The sequence below is a fragment of the Sturnira hondurensis genome, unplaced genomic scaffold, assembly GCF_014824575.4.
Source record: "Sturnira hondurensis isolate 20B ecotype Veracruz unplaced genomic scaffold, ASM1482457v3 Scaffold0018399, whole genome shotgun sequence".
NCBI classification, from domain to species: Eukaryota; Metazoa; Chordata; class Mammalia; order Chiroptera; family Phyllostomidae; genus Sturnira; species Sturnira hondurensis.
In genome coordinates, this window is record NW_028091030.1 from 2,047,193 (window position 1) to 2,066,638 (window position 19,446).

The window sequence follows — 19,446 nt, forward strand, 5'->3', positions numbered from 1 at the left end:
CACACAGCCTCGCTGAGCACTTACTACAGGGCCAGGAAGTATTGTCTTACCGTTGTTGCACAGTTGGGGAAATTGAGGCTTCAAGAAGGTAAGTTATTGCCCTAGATCACAGAGTCAGCAATTTGTGCATCCAAGGAGGGGCCCCCTCAGTGCAAGCATCCTCCTTAAGAGATACTGATGGATGATTTTCCAACCACTACCTACTAGACACTTCCTCTGACAGGGAGCTCACTACCTACAAGGGCATTGTGGGGGAGCCGAGAGACAAAGTCCTTCATGACAAAGAGCAGAAGCCAGCATCCCTGAGCATGTCTTCCTGGGACCCAGGTATGCCATCTGGTACTTCTGGAGCCTAGTACTGTGCCTGCCAGCTATAACCCCTAAGGAGGTGCCTTCATCCCCCATTGTCCTAGAACAGACCTTAGCAGCACGAGAAGTTCTTCCACATAGAGCTGTCAGATGGCTGATGGATTGATTGATTGATTGATTGATTGGTGTTTGGGGCTCATTCTATAGTTAGACACAGGGCTTACACTGTGATCAGGGACAAGTCTCAGTCCATGGCAAGGGCCAGGAGCTGTATACCTAGCAAAGGTCAAAGTTACCACTGGGCCTGCGTCAGAGATCTGTAAACAGAATTCCTGTGGGTAAATCTTCCAGGTCCTTCCAGGGATCATGCTGCAACCTTGTCCTCATTAGCACATGACTCTCACCAACCAGCTGAGCCCATCTGGCTTCCTTATTAACCCAACAGTAAGGTAGAAGAAGCACCCTTCTGGGGAGCAAGAAGCCCTGGGTCAAAGAGCCTGCCAAGCATGCCATCGCCTTCTCTTCCCTGCATCCTGCCCTCGTCTAGGCTATGGTTTCCAGACTCTTCCCCCATGGCTCGGCCACAAAGCTTTGGCTGGTGACCAAATTGCACTTCCTGTCAGGACAGACAGGTGGTGGGAGAAAGAGCTGGGAACAAAGGAAGGGCTGGCAGGGAGAAATGGTGGAGAGCACAGGAAGTAGATGTCATGAGATCACTCAAGGTTCAGCAGCCCTGAGCTGTCACACCTGCCTCTTCCTTAAGGTAGATAATTCTCAGTCTACACTCTGCATGCCTTTGCACAGGCTACTATTATTACATTAAAAGCCACCTCCCTCCCAATTTCACATAACCAAATTCACTTTGCCACCCCTCCACCCCTCATGGCCCATCTCCAGTACTACCACCTCCATGGAGCTCTCCCTGGTCCCCTCAGCCTGAATTGACCACGCCCCATTCCGACTTCCTGGTGGGAGCTACTGGTAGACAGATCTAATCATTCCTATGAGACCGTGAGGTCCTTGAAGGCAGGCCCCATGTTTGATTTATGTCTGTATCCTTCATAATGCCCAACTCTCATACAAATAGCAAGTTTAAGGTAAATGTTTATTTATTGGATGGAAAGACACATGAATAGAGGAATGCATTTATGAGTGGAAGGATGGGATCAGAGTCATAGGTTGAATTCCTCCACAAGCAAACCCTGAGGCAGAGTTATTGTGCAGGACTTTTGTTAAGGGGTGCCATTGAAATCGACACCTGTGGAAGGAAGGGGAAGGAAGCAGGACTGGGCAGAAGGGAAGTCAAGTTGCAATGCGGGTCCAACAATAGCCTTGGCCAAAAACACCATGGAGAGTTCTGAAGCAAGAACAGACCTTCAAAGTTGTCCTGATGGGCCAAGACTGTTAGGCCTTAAACTCACACATTCATTAGTCATCAGATGTGGGCTGCCTGGGAAGGGACATGACCTTGGGCAAGGCAACTATCTGCAGCTGAGAACATCCTTGAAAGAACTGATCTCTAAGGATGTTGACACAAGCACTCCTAGAAGTCAGGGCAACAAGTCCTTCATTGCAAAGGGATCTGAGCAACAAATCACAGTGTTCACCACAGATGGACATGATGGGTGATGGATGATGGATAAATTCATAGTTGACTAGATGGATAGTTGAATGGATAGAGAATGAATTCATAGATGACGTGGGAATGGGTAATTGGATGAATGGACCCCTAGATGATGGATGAATGGGTGGATGGATGGATAGATGGATGGGCAAATGGGTACCTGGATGATAGATGGACGGATAAATGGATGGCTGGATGCACAGATGCATGGATGATGAATGGATAAATTCACAGATACATGACTTTGTAAATGATTAATGGTCTGGTGGGTGATTGGCCATAGTGGCATGGATACATGAATAGATGATGTTTTCTCAACACTTTGTACCATTCAAATAAGTGGACCCACCTATTTCTTCCTTTTCCCATGGGCAGACTCAAGGAAGGAACCCAAATAGCAACCTTAGCAAGTACAATGATCTAGAGGGTGAAGAACTCTGCAGCATTACTACATAACATGTGGGGGACTCTGGGGGACTATTCCCTGGATTTACAGCCAATGCTTGTAACTTATTAAGACAGATGTGACCCCTGGCCCATGGCAAGCCTAAGGGTGGTGAGATGAGCCTGTGAGCAGTCTGCAGCACCACAGACACCACGGGTCTGCTGTAGTTGGGAAGAGTCCCTGTGCTGCCCAGGGGAAGGTCAAGGTGTGTGTTCTTTCTCCTTACATTGAAGGTTAAGCCCAAGTAGCCCCTCAGGCTTTGTCACTCTTTCACCTGGAGGGATGGGACTGGCTTTGTCAATGAAAGCACAAAACCTTTCTTTATACTGTGGGTTTTCACAATAAATCCCCACCTGCTGTCCTTGTCTTGTGACCCAGCCAGTGAGGGACACTGCCAGGGGAGACTCGGGCCTCAGAACAGCAATTGGGGCCGCAGAGATAAGGGGCATTCGTTAGGGTCTGTGACAAGACACTAACCAAAGAAACTTGTTTCTTCGTGTCTGGGTGAGGGTAGGGGAGCTTTCAGTCACAGCAGGACAGAGCCCACAGCATATTGAACTAGGGGAGAGGCCCATGTCTGGATGTGAGAGCCGCAAGGGAGGTCGTCTTCCCCTGTTTCCTTGGGCCATGGTCCCCTAGTTTAAGACTCTTACCTCCCACTGTTGCATACCCTTCCAAAGCTAGAGTTCCTCCCTTGCAAGGCTATGAGGCTGGGTCTACTCTGGTCTTAAGAGGAATATGAAGGTCAGAAAGAAGCATACAAGTCATCCTGCCTAATTCCCCATCCATGTGCAAGCCCACTGCACAACCTCTCAGCCTCAGCTCATACCACTTCCAGTAACTAGACACCCATGACTTCCCTGGGCAAGCCTTTCTATCAGAAATTGTTCTAATTGTTTAACAATTAAACCAATTGTTTATCCCACCTTCCTGTCTCCCATTCCTGGGGCTTATGGTCAAAAAGAACAAGCTGGATGCCTTTTAAAAACAGAAGCAGCTCTGGTATCCCCAGTAACCTCTTCTATAAGCCACACACCTCACACAGCCGCTCTCGTTCCTTGGGACAACGTTTCCTGTCTCCGGACCATCCTGTGCCCCTTCCTTTGAATACATCCCAGTCCGTCTCCCTTTGGCACCAGGAGAGCTCAGCACTCCCAGAGCAGCAGACCAGAGAGGGGTCAGAAAGAACTCTCTCCTCCTTATTCTTCTATCAGCTGAGGCCCAGTCCACAGCAGCAATTTTAGCAGCCACATCTTACTGTCGATTCATTAGGACCCAATGACAATGAAAACCCTAGGTCATTGTTACATTTGCAATGAAAGATCTATCTATCCTCTGATTTAGCGCTGCTGTGGGTGCTTCTCTGGGAATGGAATGAAAAGACCCCTCATTATTTCTGTTAAGTTTCATCTTTTTAGGTTTGATCCATCACTCAATACCATGAAGATCTTTTTAGATCTTTGTTCTATTATGAGGGGAATTGATCATGCCTCCCAGCACTCTGTCTTCTGTAATTAGGTGGGCCTGTCATATCCTATCAGGGCTCTAGAAGAGGGGAGTTATCTCCCCGTCAGCCTACTGACCACCTGTTGTACCCAATCTCCAAAGTGGACCCCCATGATTCCCTCCTCCTCACATCCACATCTTTGTCTAGCCCCCTCCCATGTTGTACCAGATTGGTCTGTGTGACCAAAGTAATATTTCACTTCTCCCTCTCTCTCATCTCTCTCTCCCTCTCTCCACTCTGAGTGGAAAAAAGCCATGTTATGAGCAGCCCCATGGAAAAGCCCACATACCAAAGTCTTCTGCCAACAGGCAAGTGGGTGAATGTGGAGGGGGACCCTCCAGGCTTCCAATGACAACAGCCCCAGCCCGTAGCCTTGACCGTAGCCTTGAGAGAGAACCAGAACTGCCCTCGTCATTGTGAGATCACAGATGCTGGGGGTGGTGTGTTCTGTCGCGATGGATAACAAATGGCCCCGCACACACACACCTGGGGACAAGGAGTTGATCACCAGGTTGCAGGTCTCAAGACAACAATGGTCACGTGTACTGTGGGCAGGGGCACAGTGCATTTTAACATGTCACTCACGTGGAACTAGGTCTTTTCCTTTTCAGTCCATGTGGTCCCATCAGTTAGTCAGCATAGGCTCTTCCTTGCCTGCCTGCCTGCCCCCGCCACACCCCACCGTGGGAGGAAGCCAGACCCTCTGCTCTCTCTTTGGGCCTGTCCTCTCCTCTCACTCGAGCTGTGGAAACGAGAGGTTACACCCTCTCTTGCACAGGAGCGGGCTTAGTCTCTGGATCTGTGTGGAAACAAGGCCCACTTCAGCTTCCTTTTAGGTACCTAACTACTTTGAGGCTCAAAAGGAGACAGCTCCTTCTCCACCCGACCTAAGCCTCAGGCTGACTCCTCATGGTCCAGTTCAGGTTACCAGAGAGTTCATCACTGGGCATTCAGACTTCAACACAATCAATAACAAAGTAGTAATTTGACTTCCCATTTGCTCTCCTCCCTTGGGACTGTACTGGGGAGGGCCGGCTATGGTTTAAGGCAGAATTCTGGCAACACCCACCTCTTGAGACCGGAACTTCCAAGCCAGTGAGCTGTGGTAAGTTTGGGTGTGGCCCAGATATCGATCCCTTGGGTTTTGAGGTATTGATCCCTTTGGTCCTTGGAACAGAGCCTAAGGTGGCAGCCAGATTCCAGGCCGGTCACCTAGGCTGTGATTTCGTCTCTTCAATTTCACCAGTGGGCTGTACAATATTAACAATGTCCATGAGTACCATGATGTGAGAAAAGACAGTCTGCCACACTGCTCTCAGCAAATGTCTTTGAATGACCCTCTCCATACCTTTTGTCTTCATTCAAGTTATTGATGAAAATGCTTAACAGTGCAGGGTCAAGGACAAAAATGCAACCACGAGAAACCTCCCTCTAGGTGGACACGGAGCCCCATTCATCACCACTGCATGTGTTCATCTAAATACTACTCCACCCAGACAGCTTTCCATCCACTCCTTATCTCACCATCTGGTCCACATGGATATCACAGCATAACTTGTCAAATACTTTCTGACTTCGTAATCCCAAATGAATTAATTGATTGAGGTAATCATCATCAACAGCTGATAGAAACATATAAAAAGAATCCTCAAGCATTATGAACCTCCTGATGAATACATAGCCCTACCTGTGCAAAGGGGTGTCAGTCATTCAGCTCCTGTCTCTCAGCTCCAGGCCCCCTCCCCTCCCTGCTCTGAGAAGCTGGGGCTGGCTCTCTGAGAAACAACCTTCTCCTTTGCAAGTTGACTTCATTCTTTGCTCTGCCCATGGGGACACTAAGGCAAGATAGGAAGACAAGAGAAGGGAGAAGGGACTTACTAATTTTTCCATTGGGTTCTGACACTCTCATTCCAGCCCTGACCCTTCATCATGCCCCCTCAGAGGACCTAGCCTCTGCAGCCGGGTGGCAGCGGCCATGCTCTGCAGTTCTGTCCCCCCAACCTCATCTCCTTGTCCCCATCCTTAAGGACGGTGGCTGCCTTCTATAGATATTACCTCTGCTGAAAGGCCCAGTGTGGTGTGGGTACTGTTTTCCTCAGTGGACCCCTAAATGGTACAGGACTTTGCTAAAATGAAAAGAAGAGAAAAAGAAACTGAACCTGAAATTGGCCAGATCTCTAGATCTCACTGTTAATTTAAGCTGCTAACTTTTAGCAGCAACAGACAGCTAACACAGGTGTGGTGATGGTGTTATGGTTATGGTTTTCTGAGATACAGTGAAATATTTATATAATTTCCAAGATTTGTTTCAAAATAATGGGGGGAGGGTATGGTTGGAAGTGAAGCAAATGTTAAAATTCAGTTGAATATTGTTGAAGCTGGGAGATGGGTAGGTTGGGCTCATTATGTTATTCTTTCTATATTACATTTGTCTTCATTTTTAAAATTAAGGTTTAAGAAAAGCTTGCTCAAGTCCTGTAGAACTGTCAAAGAGAGAAATTATGTTCTTTGACAAGAATTGTTCTGAACAAACCCATGTTGGGGCCTAATGATACCCACTTCCCTAATGATACCTGATAATCCATCTTGATGTCTTCCATGGAGAAAGTGTGCTGGTCAGTAGGTTCAGAATCCATGTTCTTCTCTCTTTTGAGAAGAGGAAGGATACCCACTGCTTGCGTATCTTCAGGAACGCTTCCTCCCCCATGATTCCTCAGGGGTCTCTGCAAATGTTCCAGGACCAGGAGATCTGTGTTTGGCCAGTCTTCTGGAGCCAGAGTGCCCAGGTGAGTACAGGCAACTTTCCCATCCGTCTCATGCTTCCATTCCACGCTTGTATTACCGAAGAGAAGGGACAGGAGCCAAATAGGAGATGAAGAACTCTGCTCCACCCATCCCTAAAAGACATTATGCCATCTTCCCCAAGCTCGGTTGGACCTAAAGCATAAATATATGAGGAAAATGGGAACCAAAAGAAAAAGGCATTATGGAGAATGAACAGTATAAAATTCAAGGCAAAGTGCATTAAGTAGGGCAAAGAGAGTCGTTTGATATTGATGAAAGTTATGATCAATAGTGAAATCGCAGTTTGGTCCATGAACTTTAATGGACTGGAGAACATAGCGTTGAAATGCATTAAGCACAAACTCTCAGAAGTGTGGGTAGAAATGGACAGAAATTCAATTATAGTGGAAGACTTTGGCATACTTGTCTCAACTCATGTAAGATCAAGAAGGCAAACTTAATAAAGCAAAAGAGATTCAAACCATATCATTAATACATAAATTAATGGATATTGAACTTGCATCCTGCAGAGACTCTATCTTTGTTAAGTGTCTGTGACTTTCACGATCCAATCATACACCGAGTCCCAAGTCAAACTCTAGTGAATTCCAAATAGTAGGAAGTATGTAAGTTACCATCTCTGACCAAGTATTATAAAAGTAGAAACAAATAATAAAAGTTTTCAAAAACAAATAAATTTTAAATGTCTCCATTTGAAAAAAATTGTAAGACTTTTATTTATTTACTTATTTTTAGAGAGGGGAAGGGAGGGAGAAAGAGAGGGAGAGAATCATCAGTGTGTGGTTGCCTCTCACATGGCCCCCACTGGGGACCTGGCCTGCAACCCAGGCATGTGCCCTGACTGGGAATCAAACCTGCAACCCTTTGGTTTGTAGGCCTGTGCTCAACGCACTGAGCTATACCAGCCAGGCTGAAAAAAATTTAAATATACTATCTTTACCCAAGTAATAGATCTTTTATTCCTGAGTTTCTTTTTGCTGTAAATTTTACCCACCCTCCCCCCACAAAGAAAACCCCTTCTGTTGTCCCTGATGTTCTAGAAAGACGTGGCCTTCTCTTTCCTGCAACTGTCTACTCACACCTACCAGAGTGGGCGCTTGCTTTTTGGAGCACCCGGGATCCATTTTTTTTCTTTTTCCTTTCTTCTCTTTTGTATTTTTAATGGTGCTTAATTTCCTTCAAGGGAGCCAGCCTTTCTGGCTCTCAGTTCAGGGACAAGGCTGGTGTTGACTTCAGACTGTCCCCACCCCCATTGGAAGGCATATGATGCCAACCAGGTAACGAAAGCATTGCCTTCTTTGCTTAGTTCGGTAATGGCCACATGAACCAATCCACCCCATGAGACATTTCCTAGGACTGCTGGTCTCTGTCTCCTGCTGGACTAGGATCTGGGAGCATGTAAGTTGGGAACTGGCTATCATGGGAGGGGTTCCTGTGTGAGAACAGAGCAAGCGTGGACTCCTGGGCTGTGTCCCATAACCTCATCTGAGCTCCTGAATCTAACTGTACCTGAAACTAGACCAACCCCTATACTTTTTGGTAAAGTTCCTTTTAGTTTAACCCAGCTTGAAGGGGGTTTTCTGCTTGCTTGTGTCTTTTCTTCCCTCTCTGAACCTGCTCTTTTTAAGCCTAATGTCTTTAGACACCGTTCTTCTGATCCTCATTGAATTATTCAGAATTGAGTGGTTGAAATTGCACTTTTTGGAACTTTCCAAATCCCAATCACTTTCTTGAGCGGTCTTCCCCCTCTAGAGTCTCACGCCATGAATCATGTATACCATTCCTCAAATTTGTCTATCATTCCCATCTTTTTTCAGGATGTTTAAAATCTCTGCCTTTCTGAGACATTGCATTTGAGTCAGTCCTAACCTGTGGATGGGCAACCGCTCTGTTTCTCAGAGAGAGAAAAACAGAGAATAGTTTAGGATACAAGTGGCTATCCAGCCTACTCGGAGGCAGGAAATTCTATCAGGTCCACATGTTATCACACTGATCTCGTGATAACCCCATGGAAGAAATACGTAAATGTCCAGCACGCAGGTTAGGACAGAAAGTCACTTGCCCCAGGTCACTGCAAAGGGAGAAGGAACCAGCAGTCAAAAGCAAGTCTGCCAGGTTCCAAAGCCTTTCCACTCTTCCTACCACCCTAAACTGTCCCCTCCAGGATATTGTTTCCTAAGGAGAGGACTCTGGGGCTCCTCTCTGGGGCTTTATGAGATGCATCCTATGTGGGCAGGTGGGAACTTGAGGAAAAGGTAGTAGCAGTTGACTCAGTTTCCCCAGGGAAGAAGCCAGTGGTTGGGAATCCAGATGCCCCAGTTGTACAGCTCTGGGGGTCAGCCCCTATCATCCCTCCCCGCCTCTGTGGAGTCCCCCAGACAACTCCCAGTGTTAGAAAGCTGGGAGGTCGCCGAGCCTTGGGGCTGGAAGAGGCAAGTACGGCCTCTGCCTGCTCTCGCCTGCCCCTGCCTGTCTCCACACCCGAGACCTGCCATGTGGGAAACTGCCTGCTCTGGATGGGTGTCACTCCCTCACCTGCACTGTTACTTGTGTGCATACCTGTCTCCCCGACTAGACAGTGAGCAGCTCTCAGAGCTGGTCCAGCCCCGCCACGTTTCCCCACATTCTGTACTTGGTACTTTGAGGAGGGGCGTAAGGACACAGCCATATTGGTGGCTGCACATCATTCATCCTCTGAAAATCTTTTCATTGTAAGAAATTCCCTCTGACGTCAACCTTCCCAAATACTATGAGGACAAAAGTAGGGTTACAGTTGTTCATATGGAAAATAATACAATAATTAATAAATAATAAAACAAGAATAAATACTGTGTTATGCGTACTCACAACTGTAAACCTACTTTTGCCCCTATATGTTTCAAAAGTCAATTCCCAGGCCCCAAGGAAGTGAGGACATGCGCACAAGTGACTTGGGCTCTGCCCTGAGAATCCCTGATTCAGGACTGAGCTCCAGAAGCAGGCACAGACTTCTGCTGTGTGGTCCAGCTTTCAGGGCGGCCTCAGTCACAACATCAGCTTCCGGGGGCAGAAGAGACCATGATTGCAGTGAGGTCAGCTCCTGGCATCCAGCTCACTGGCCGCCGTGACACCTTTGCCATCAAGCCGGTGCTGCGCTGAGGTTCTGAGTTCCTCCTGGAAGCCTCCCATCAAGTCTGTTTCTCTTGCCCTCCCCACCATCCGTGCATTATCTCCTAGAGTTTACTAAATCCCTTTTCAGCTTAAACTAGCCATAATGGGTTCCAATATTTGCAACTCAGTAAATAAACATTTTGAAATCACCTCTCACACTGGGGGCTAGAGAGGAGACCTCACTGTGCGTCCCATCTAAGCCCTTCCTCCTCTCCTCATCCTCATCCTCAATGGATGCCCAAGTCCCTCAGCAGCCTCCATCCAGGTAAGTAGGACATGGTGCAAGGCGTTGAGGTTTCTGGCACAGTGCCTGGCACACCACAGGTCCAAGGAGATACTTACTGTTGCTGTATTTCTCTAAACTCGCTTGCATCCCAGGATCCCCTGGGCTGCTTTTTGAAATTCCATCCACTTACTTCTTGTCATATGCCGGGCACCGCTAGATGGCTTAACAACTATTCTCATCTAATCTTCCGATGGGAGATAGTGTCCGCATCTCGTAGATGAGGAAACTGAGGCTTGGAGACAAGAAAGGCTTGTCCAAGGTCACTACAAGTAGCAGACCAGGTGAGTACCTGGTACCATCTGACTCCAGAACCTTAACATCCTAATCCTTTCCCTCTGCTCTACAAAGAGTGGCCTGAGAGGTGGCCATCTGGCCTTAGGAAGTCCAGACGCGTGGGGCCAACTTCAGTAAACCCGACTGGGGATTTGGGAATGAATGGCTGGACCAGCTGGAACCCCAGATACTCTATTTCAAACAGGAAGACTTAAAGCTATTACACTTTTCTCATTTAAAACCAAATGGTACAGAGACTATCTGGACACCTGTGGCTATTGTCTAAGGCTGCACAATGTTTGGGACATCGCCCACTGTCAAGGGCTCTCACCAGCTGGAGAGAAACAGAACAACTGCAATATTTGTTTTTGCTGGAAGAGCCGCAGCGAGCCCCAGAGATCCCCGTTATAGCCGAATGTCTGCATCCGCCAGAAGGGCATACCCTGAAATCCCATCCCCAAGGTGAAGGTGTTTGGAGCTGGGGTCTTGGGGAGGCAAGCGGGCTGTGAGATGGGGCCCAGGTGAATGGGATTAGCGCTCTTGCAAGAAGAAGCAGCTTGTTCTCCCTCCCTTTCTGCCAAGTGAGAACACAACCAAAAGTCAGCAGTCTGCCACCCAGAAGGGTGCCCTCAGCAGACCCCAGCCGTGCTGGCACCCCGATCGTGGACTTCCAGCCCCCAGAAACGTGAAAAATAGATTTCTGTTATTTATAAGCCACCTAGTTTATGGTATTTGGTTACAGCAGCCGGAACTCAGACAACTCTCACCCCCCAGGCCTCTTCCTCCCCTCCTCAGCTTCCAGGGAGGAGCTGTTAGCGGAAAGCTGGAACTGGCTGGGGAGCACCTCCCAGCAGATGAATCTCATCTGCTCTGACAGGTGATGATCCCAAAAGACCGGGGCTCAAGAGAGAGGTAAGGTCAGCCAGGCTGCTAATGTTCTCTCTCACAACACACAGACGTGCTGACAGCCTTTTGGGGGTTCTGACCCGCGCCTGTTCGAAGAGGGCTTGCGCATCGCTCAGGGCTCATTAGTGTGGACCAGACCCTGCCCTGAAGAGACACGCGTGAGATGTCAAGAACGCATTGCCTTTGGAGTGCAAACATCAAAGTGAAGGCAAGTTTGGGTCTGGGCCTTCCATTCAAAGTGTGTAAACTGAATTCCAGTGGCCTGAATCCGTCTCCTGTGTTCTGTGTGAAGTGCTGGCCAAGTGCTTCAAAAGAAAAAATGTTAAGTCATTCTCTAGCATCTTCCAGTTGAGAAATTTCGTCATCTAGTGAGCCCCAGGGCTCGATGAGGGCAGAGCCCTTTAATAATGAAAAGTGAAAGTGTATTTAGCCCAATTAAGTATGCATATACACCTATACCAGAAACTCACTCCTGGATGTAGATCCCAGAGAAATTGTCACATAGATCTGGAAAGAGAAGGTGAGGATTGCCACTGTGGGGCTGTCTGAGGACAGGAAGGAGAGGCGAGGAGGCTCAGAGCCGTCTGGCCTCCACTGCTGGGGGAGGAATAAATGTGGAGGATGCAGCAATTGGTGGCCCCACCTGGGGGTGCACACAGCAACCTGGATAGACCTGTAAAACTATAACACTGAGAGAGGGAAAAAAATAGAATCAGGTTTTTAGCACAATACTGTTTACACTATTTACATAAATTAGAATACATGGACATGAAGTAATGTAGGTTTCATAAAGTCACAAAGATAAAGGCAAGTTCGTCGAGCACACCAGGCACAGAGCAAGGGGCTGCAAGCGGCACCAGCGCTGACAGACGTCCTGCACGCGCAGCTGGCCTCGCGCCATTTCCCCGGAGCCAGACCTGGAATGCTGCTTGGTGTTTGGAAATTTGCTTAAAAAGCAGCAAGAACAACAATATCAATGTTATTTGTTACTGACCAGTTATTATTAGTTTACTGTCAGAAAACAAACTTTAAAACAAACAGGCTAAATTCCCCCTCCAGCCACATATTCAATGAGGGCAGCCACAGAGTCAGTCCCCGAATGCCACTGACCCGCCGGACAGAGCTTCCGAACGCTGAGCTGAGTGCACAACCCCGCCTGTGTGGCTCTGAACACTACTTTCTTCTATAATAAGCCCTCTTGGGTATTGCCTAGTGGTTTCATTTATTAATTACCTTCACTTTGTGCAGAATTATTGGCTTATGTGCATAAAGTTTGAGGTTTTTTCCACTACAGGGTTCTGTTTTCTTTGAGAGTCAGGTTTACATAAAGACCTGAAGAGGTCACAGCTATAAGAAAAGAAGAGGAAGGAAGGGAAGAGAAGAGAAAAGAAGAGAACAAAGGAGCAATTCAGGGAGCAGAGGGGAAAACAACAGCAATCTTCTTTTTTTTGTATTTTATTTATTTTTTTAATATATTTTATTGATTATACCATCACAGTTGTTCTATTCCCCTCCTTCATTCCCCTCCACCCGCACACTCCCTCCCCCACCATTCTCCCCCCCTTAGTTTATAACCACGTGTCTCAAGTTCTTTAGATTCTATATTTCCCCTACTATTCTTGCCCTCCCCCCTATCTATTTTCTACCTACTGTCTATGCTATTTTCTGTACCTTCTCCCCTCTTCTCCTCCTCCCACTCCCCTGTTGCTAACCCTCCATGTGTTCTTCATTTCTATGGTTCCACTCCTGATCTAGCTGTCCTCTTGGTTTGCTTTTGTTTTAGGTGTAGTTGTTAATAACTGTGTGTTTGCTGTCCTTTCACTGTTAATATTTTTCATCATCTCTTTCTTATATAGGTCCCTTTAGCATTTCATATAATAAGGGCTTGGTGATGATGAACTCCTTGAACTTGACCTTATCTGAGAAGCACTTTATCTGTCCTTCCATTCTAAATGAAAGTTTTGCTGGATAAAGCAATCTTGGCTGTAGGTCTTTGGATTTCATGACTTGGAATACTTCTTTCCAGCCCCTTCTTGCCTGTAAGGTCTCTTTTGAGAAATCCGCTGACAGTCTGATGGGTACTCCTTTGTAGGTGACTGTCCCCTTATCTCTTGCTGCTTCTAGGATTCTCTCCTTCATTTTAGTCTTGGCTAATGTAATTATGATGTACCTTGGTGTGTTCCTTCTTGGGTCCAACTTCTTTGGGACTCTCTGAGCTTCCTGGATTTCCTGGAAGTCTATTTCCTTTGCCAGACTGGGGAAGTTCTCCTTTATTATTTGTTCAAATAAGTGTTCCACTCGTGGCTGTTTCTTTCCCCCTTCTGGTACATACAGTGTCACAACCCAGCAACTGCGTTGCCCTGCTCTGGTGAACACCTAGGGCTCTGATCCTGCTACGTAACAGGCACGAACAGCCCAAAAGATGGTGCAAGAAGAACTCAAAGTCCCAGAGCCGATAACTCTAAGCGACCGAGAGATTGCCAGCCTCTCAGAAGCACAATTCAAGACACTGTTTATCAGGATGCTCACAGAACTGGTTGATTATAGTCACAAATTAGAGGAACATATGAAGACTAAACTAATTGAAATGAAGGGAGATGCATAGGAAACCAATAGTGATGGAAAGGAAACTGGGACTCAAATCAATGGAATGGACCAGAAGGAAGAACGAAACATCCAACCAGAAAGGAATGAAGAAATGAGAATTCAAAAAAATGAGGAGAGGTTTAGGAACCTCCAGGACATCTTTAAACGTTCCAACATCCGGATTATAGGGGCAACAGCAATCTTCTTAATCCAGGGCCTGCTGAGCACAGGAGCAGGGCTGAGAGCTTGACAAAGCATGAACTCACGCGCTACCACACTGTGAGATGGGTGGGGCGGATCCATCATCTGTGTGCAAGACTGAGGCTCAGCGTGGTTCAATGTCCGGCCCAGTTCCAGAGCTAGTGAGTGGCAGAGCCAAGACTTGAACCCACGTCTTTCTGGCTCCAAAGCCCTGACACAAGGCCCAGAGCACCTGGAACCTCGAGTCCCCCTACAAAACTTTAAAAGCCAAAGTCAGGTCTGAGCCGCTAACAGTTGAGACAAGATGTACCCCTGGGGCCTTAGAGAAAAAGCCAGTTGAAACCAGCTGTGATCAGAGAGTGTAGCTATAGAATGAATAAACCTTGAGGCCTCTGTGAAGTGTGGGAGCCAGGTGTCTGGGGGACCCGAGGCCAGGGCATGTCCCTGGCAGGTAGCTCTGAGGCCCCTGAGTGCCCTGACCCATCTGCCCACCATCACAGTTTTGCCCCCCAAAAGGTGCAGCTTTGCCATTGAAGCCCATCCGCAAGCCAGGCCACCCCTGCTCCTCCCAGCTCTAGGGTTGCCATAGCAACCATTTCAGGTAGCTGAGATTTTCTCTAAAGAAGGGGTCCATCAGAGACAAGGGGGGATATTGGAGGGGAGGAGGGGGAAGGAGAGTCTTGGAAGGTGTTGTCAGCCACCTTGTTCTCTGCCCCAGTGAGCACAGGAGCCTGGGCAAGTTCAGAGAAATGGAGAGCCTAGAGGATTACAGTAAAACTCCCAGGTACCATAAACCTCAGCATGCAGAGAAGATGGTCAAATTTGCACAGTGCTTTAGGGTAACCTGCAGGCAGCTTCGGAGCATCTATTGGGAACTAGGTGGAAAAAAACTTTAATATTACATTTTCCTTATATTACATAATTTTATAAGAAAAATGAGTACAAAATAGGGAGAATATTAAATATTGAATATGTACAAAACTTCCCAATAAAATCTTCAAAAAATTTAATAAGAAACTTGAGCATTCTTCCATGAACACGGTTTTTTTAACATCAGGTTTTACTTGCGAAATGGCCATACTCAGTTTTTGATGGGGCCTTTTTAATGATGATCTCTTAAAATTCTTAAAAGTCACTATCGATAGGAAACTTGTTCACACAAGTACACAATAAAAATGTAAGACCATTTCATAACCATTCAAAAATATATAACACTCGAAATTATATGAAAAGAATCTAACAGCTCTTCTTCTTTCCTTGACAAATGTCGTGTTGAGATTTCTTGTTACAATGTGAATGGATTGTGAATACCATCAAACATTTCATATCGAGTATTTCAAAATAATGATAATGTTCCAATTTGCAGAGAAGGCACATATTGTTGGAGCTCTCCCCTGCAGAACAGATGCCACTAACGAGACACTCCACCTGCAGGTGGGCTAAAGTTGCTGCCTTACGTGAAGACGGGGGTGCAGAGCCTTCTCCCAGAGCTGCTTCCCCGTGGAGATCCTGACCAGCTTCTTGACCACCCACTCTGTGACTTTGCCTACACTGGACTGGGCACGGTGCACCAGGGCACCAGGAAGGTGAACTACAGGTGGCTGCTGACACAGGTGTCCAGGTGGCAAAGCGCCCCCTCAGCCATGCCCAGCCAAACATGGTATGAGATGTGGCTAGTCATTCTGAAACCTGTGGGAAGCACAGGGCCAGCTGTGTTTCTCTCCGAGAGGCTAGGGTGCCTGGGCTCTGTCCAGTGCAGGGACACACCACCCCAGTTTGCCTGGGACTGAGAGTTTCCCAAGAATGTGGTTCTTTCTGTGCTAAAATTGGGAAAGCCCCAGGCAAGCTGCAATGAGTTGGTCATCCTACGTGGCTGCCTGAAGGTCATAAGAAATCAGCTTCTTGCTGCACATTTGTAACCCATGTGTTGCACTCACACATCAGGTTAGAACGGTGTTTATCAAAGGATCGTGTGTACATGAACGATCTTGGAAAACTTACCTTAAATGGAGATTCTGAATCAGTAGTCTGGACAGAGCCCAACATTCTACCTTTCTAACGGGCACCCAGGTGAGACAGATGATGCTGGGGCATAAACCACGCTTTGAGCTGCAAGAGCTTGGGTCACAGCACTGAAACCAAAGACAAGATGCCATCGCTGTGAAAGGAAATCTGCAGCTGACAGTCCCAGAGGAGCAAGGAAAAGAGCAGAACAGTGTCCCTGAATTCTGTCCCCACCATTTGAAAACCAATCACCCACAAAGGCCCACAGATTTGGAGAGCTGCTCTCTGCAGCAGGGCAAGTGTCACCCGTGAGGACAGATTTCCTGTTGCCTCTGAGCCGCTCAATTTCAAGACCAGTTGACATCAGCTAGACCCCTGCATGTGTCATTACAGAGAGTCTCAGAAAGTGGTGAACTCATCAGGAAAGGTTCCGACTTCATGGTATTTTCTGGATGGCTAACAGTTCATGCAGCCAAAACTGTGTGTATAGGTCTTCACTCATTCCTTTGTTCATTCATTTATTTGCCAAACAGTGTCTGAGAACCTACTGTGTGTTAGATACTGAAAAAGGATACCCTGGTATTGCAGTTTGGGGTGATAAAAAGTGTCACATACCTGGGATGACCCTGTTATTGAAAACTACTAAATATCTGGATAGAATAAGAAAAAGTCTTCTTAAATGCCAGATAGCTGGCAAGAAAGTAAATAATGCATGAGGTAAAAAAAAAATGCAATGAATGAAAGCAGGAACCAAAGAGGTAAGGAGGGTAGCAGCTGTGTTTGCTCAGAAGACATTCACTGAACCTTGTGACAGAGTTTTGCTTTCCTGGTGTCCTAGGACTAAGCTGACAAAGCCAAGGGAATGCCCAAGGTGGGGAGTCTGATAGGAGTTTCTTCCCTCAAATAGCTGAGACTTCGAAGGGCTGTACTCTCAGGTTAAGGACAAAGGAGAAATACCAACCAATCCCTCCTTTGTGGGGATTGCAAGTGGATTGTCTTAAGTAAAAAGTGGAAAAAGTAACTACTGAGAGTTTTGAAGTACCAGCCACCCCTTACACAACTTTGTAAGCTGAATTTACATAACCTAGATGGTCCCAAACTCCACAAACCAAGAATTTATTTTTTTATTTTATTTTTTACACTGTCCTAGGATAGAATGGACTGCCTCAGTAGCTTCTGAGGCCAGTACACTTCCATCACCACAACTATTTGAGCAAACCTGGTTCCCTTCATTTCTGCAACATCATGCAGAGTTAGTGATCGAGTTTGCACCACAAACCAAGAATTTAATTTACACTGGTTGCTGCCAGAAAGTGCCCCCAGTGACTTGGCAGATGAAAAAAATAAAAACAAATATTCTTTGGAAGAGTCCTCTGCAATCCCAGGTCTAACAAATTTCCATAAGTAAAAATCCCCCCCAAAATGAGCAAACCATAGCATGAAACCAACCAAATACATGAGGAAACAAAGCAACATGACTGAGGACTGACAGAAACAACTAGCAGGAGAACAGATTTTCAAGGGACTCGGGTCCTGGACTTATCATACAACTTGGAAAATAATTATGTGTGCCATTTTAAAACATATTTTTAAATGTCTTAAAGTATGTTCAGAGAACAAGAAATAGCAAAGAACAACTAAGCAGATTTGAAAAAGAAACAAAGACAACATCTAGAAATGAAAAAATACTGTAACCTAAATTAAATACTAGGTGAGCATACTTAACTGCAAATTAAACACAGCTAAAGAGGGAACTGGTGAACTGGAAAAGAATTACAAAGAAACAATCCAACATTGAGCACAAAATGCCAAAAGACAGCCTATTAAGTGGGTACAAAAGAATGAAGAATAGAGTAAGAAAGCCTAATATATGGCTAATTAGAGTCCCAGAAGGAAAATGCGAAAGAATGAATCAGACACAATATTTTAAAAGCTAATGGCTAAGATCTTTTTAGAACTGATAGTAGCCATCAACCCTCAGGTTCAAAACTCCAGTGAATCCAAGAAGTTTCAACAAAAAGAATCCCACATTTAGATTCATAGTAAAACTTCAAACTCCAAATTCAGTGGGAAGCTTTTTGAAGCAGCCAGAAAGAAAATACTGATTATTTTTAGAAGAAGTACCACTGGATGGTGGCTGATTCTCATCAGCAGTCATAGAAACCAGAAGAAAGTGAAATATTATCTTCAACATGCTGAGAAAATAAATAAATATCAAACCAAAATTTCATACCCAGAGAAGATATCTTGAAAGATCAAGGGTTTCATTTTTAAAAAAAAGGTATACTAGCAGACTCTCAATGAAAGCTGTACAAAAGGAAAAAAACAAAATTTCAGAAAAAAGATCTGAGATACAAGTGAAGTGGTAACTATATGGGTAAATCCAATCAAATATTGACTACATGAAATTACATGAAAAGGAAAGTATCAAGAAAATTTTTAAATATAGATAGAATTTAAATGCATAACAAAAGACATCTGCTCATAAACAATTAAACTTCCACAGGATTTGCACTATCACTATAAACAATTTGGAAAATGTACAAAGAAGAAAGAAGGAAGGAAGGAAGGGGAAGAAGAGAAGGACTGTCTTCAGATATTGGAAAATAAACTGCTTGAAAGAAGAGAAACAAATGCAATGAGCCCTGTGATTGTCCCAGCTAACTGCCTGGAAACAGTTTCTAGACTCTAGTGCAAGGACAAATAATGCAAATAGAGCCCAGTTTCACTGAGTTCAGTAAGTGGATATCAGAATTTAGGAAAATCAGTGTAGCTAAAATCTGTGAGTCAGGTTCCCAGAGAAATGGGACATGCAGAGAGATAAATTGTGGGGGAGGTAGAGAGATCTGCAAAGAGGTCCCATGGAGTCTTTGGCTGAGCAAAATCTACACATGCATAGGGTGAAATTCTATGAAGGTCAAGAGCCAGGAAAGAATCGCTGGAAGTTAGTAGCAAGCAAAACAAGTCCAGGGGTCCACACAGAGAGGAGAATTGTTCATGTTGCCACCATCCAGATGGTGACACCTCACAATACATGGGACATTGGATAGAGTCCTTGGAAGGGTCACGGTTAAGTAGTAGCACTAAAGTAGCTCTGCTTTGGATCCATCATTTTAAAAAAAAAAACTTAAAATCAAGCCTCAATGAATCATAAGGATCTCAAGTAACTCAACTGTGTGCTAGAACAAATGTCAATACTCTAGAAAGGAATCCAACAGAATCCAGCACTCAACAACAGAAAATGCATAATGTCCATATGCCAGCTTATTGCTTTTCATCTCTAAATGCACTGCTTTTTGCCCTGCTTTGTGACACTGGAGCTAGTCTCTGATACTAAGTACTATGTCAGA

The 19,446-nt window shown here is 45.8% G+C and overlaps 1 non-coding gene across 1 annotated transcript; it reads right to left on the bottom strand.

Annotated features, from left to right (window-relative positions):
* Positions 1-17,235: 17,235 nt before the first annotated feature.
* Positions 17,236-17,368, bottom strand: LOC119002992 (small nucleolar RNA SNORA66). Its single transcript, XR_005069859.1, has one exon. It is a non-coding gene; the product is annotated as a small nucleolar RNA SNORA66 (small nucleolar RNA).
* Between the last annotated feature and the right edge of the window lie 2,078 nt (positions 17,369-19,446).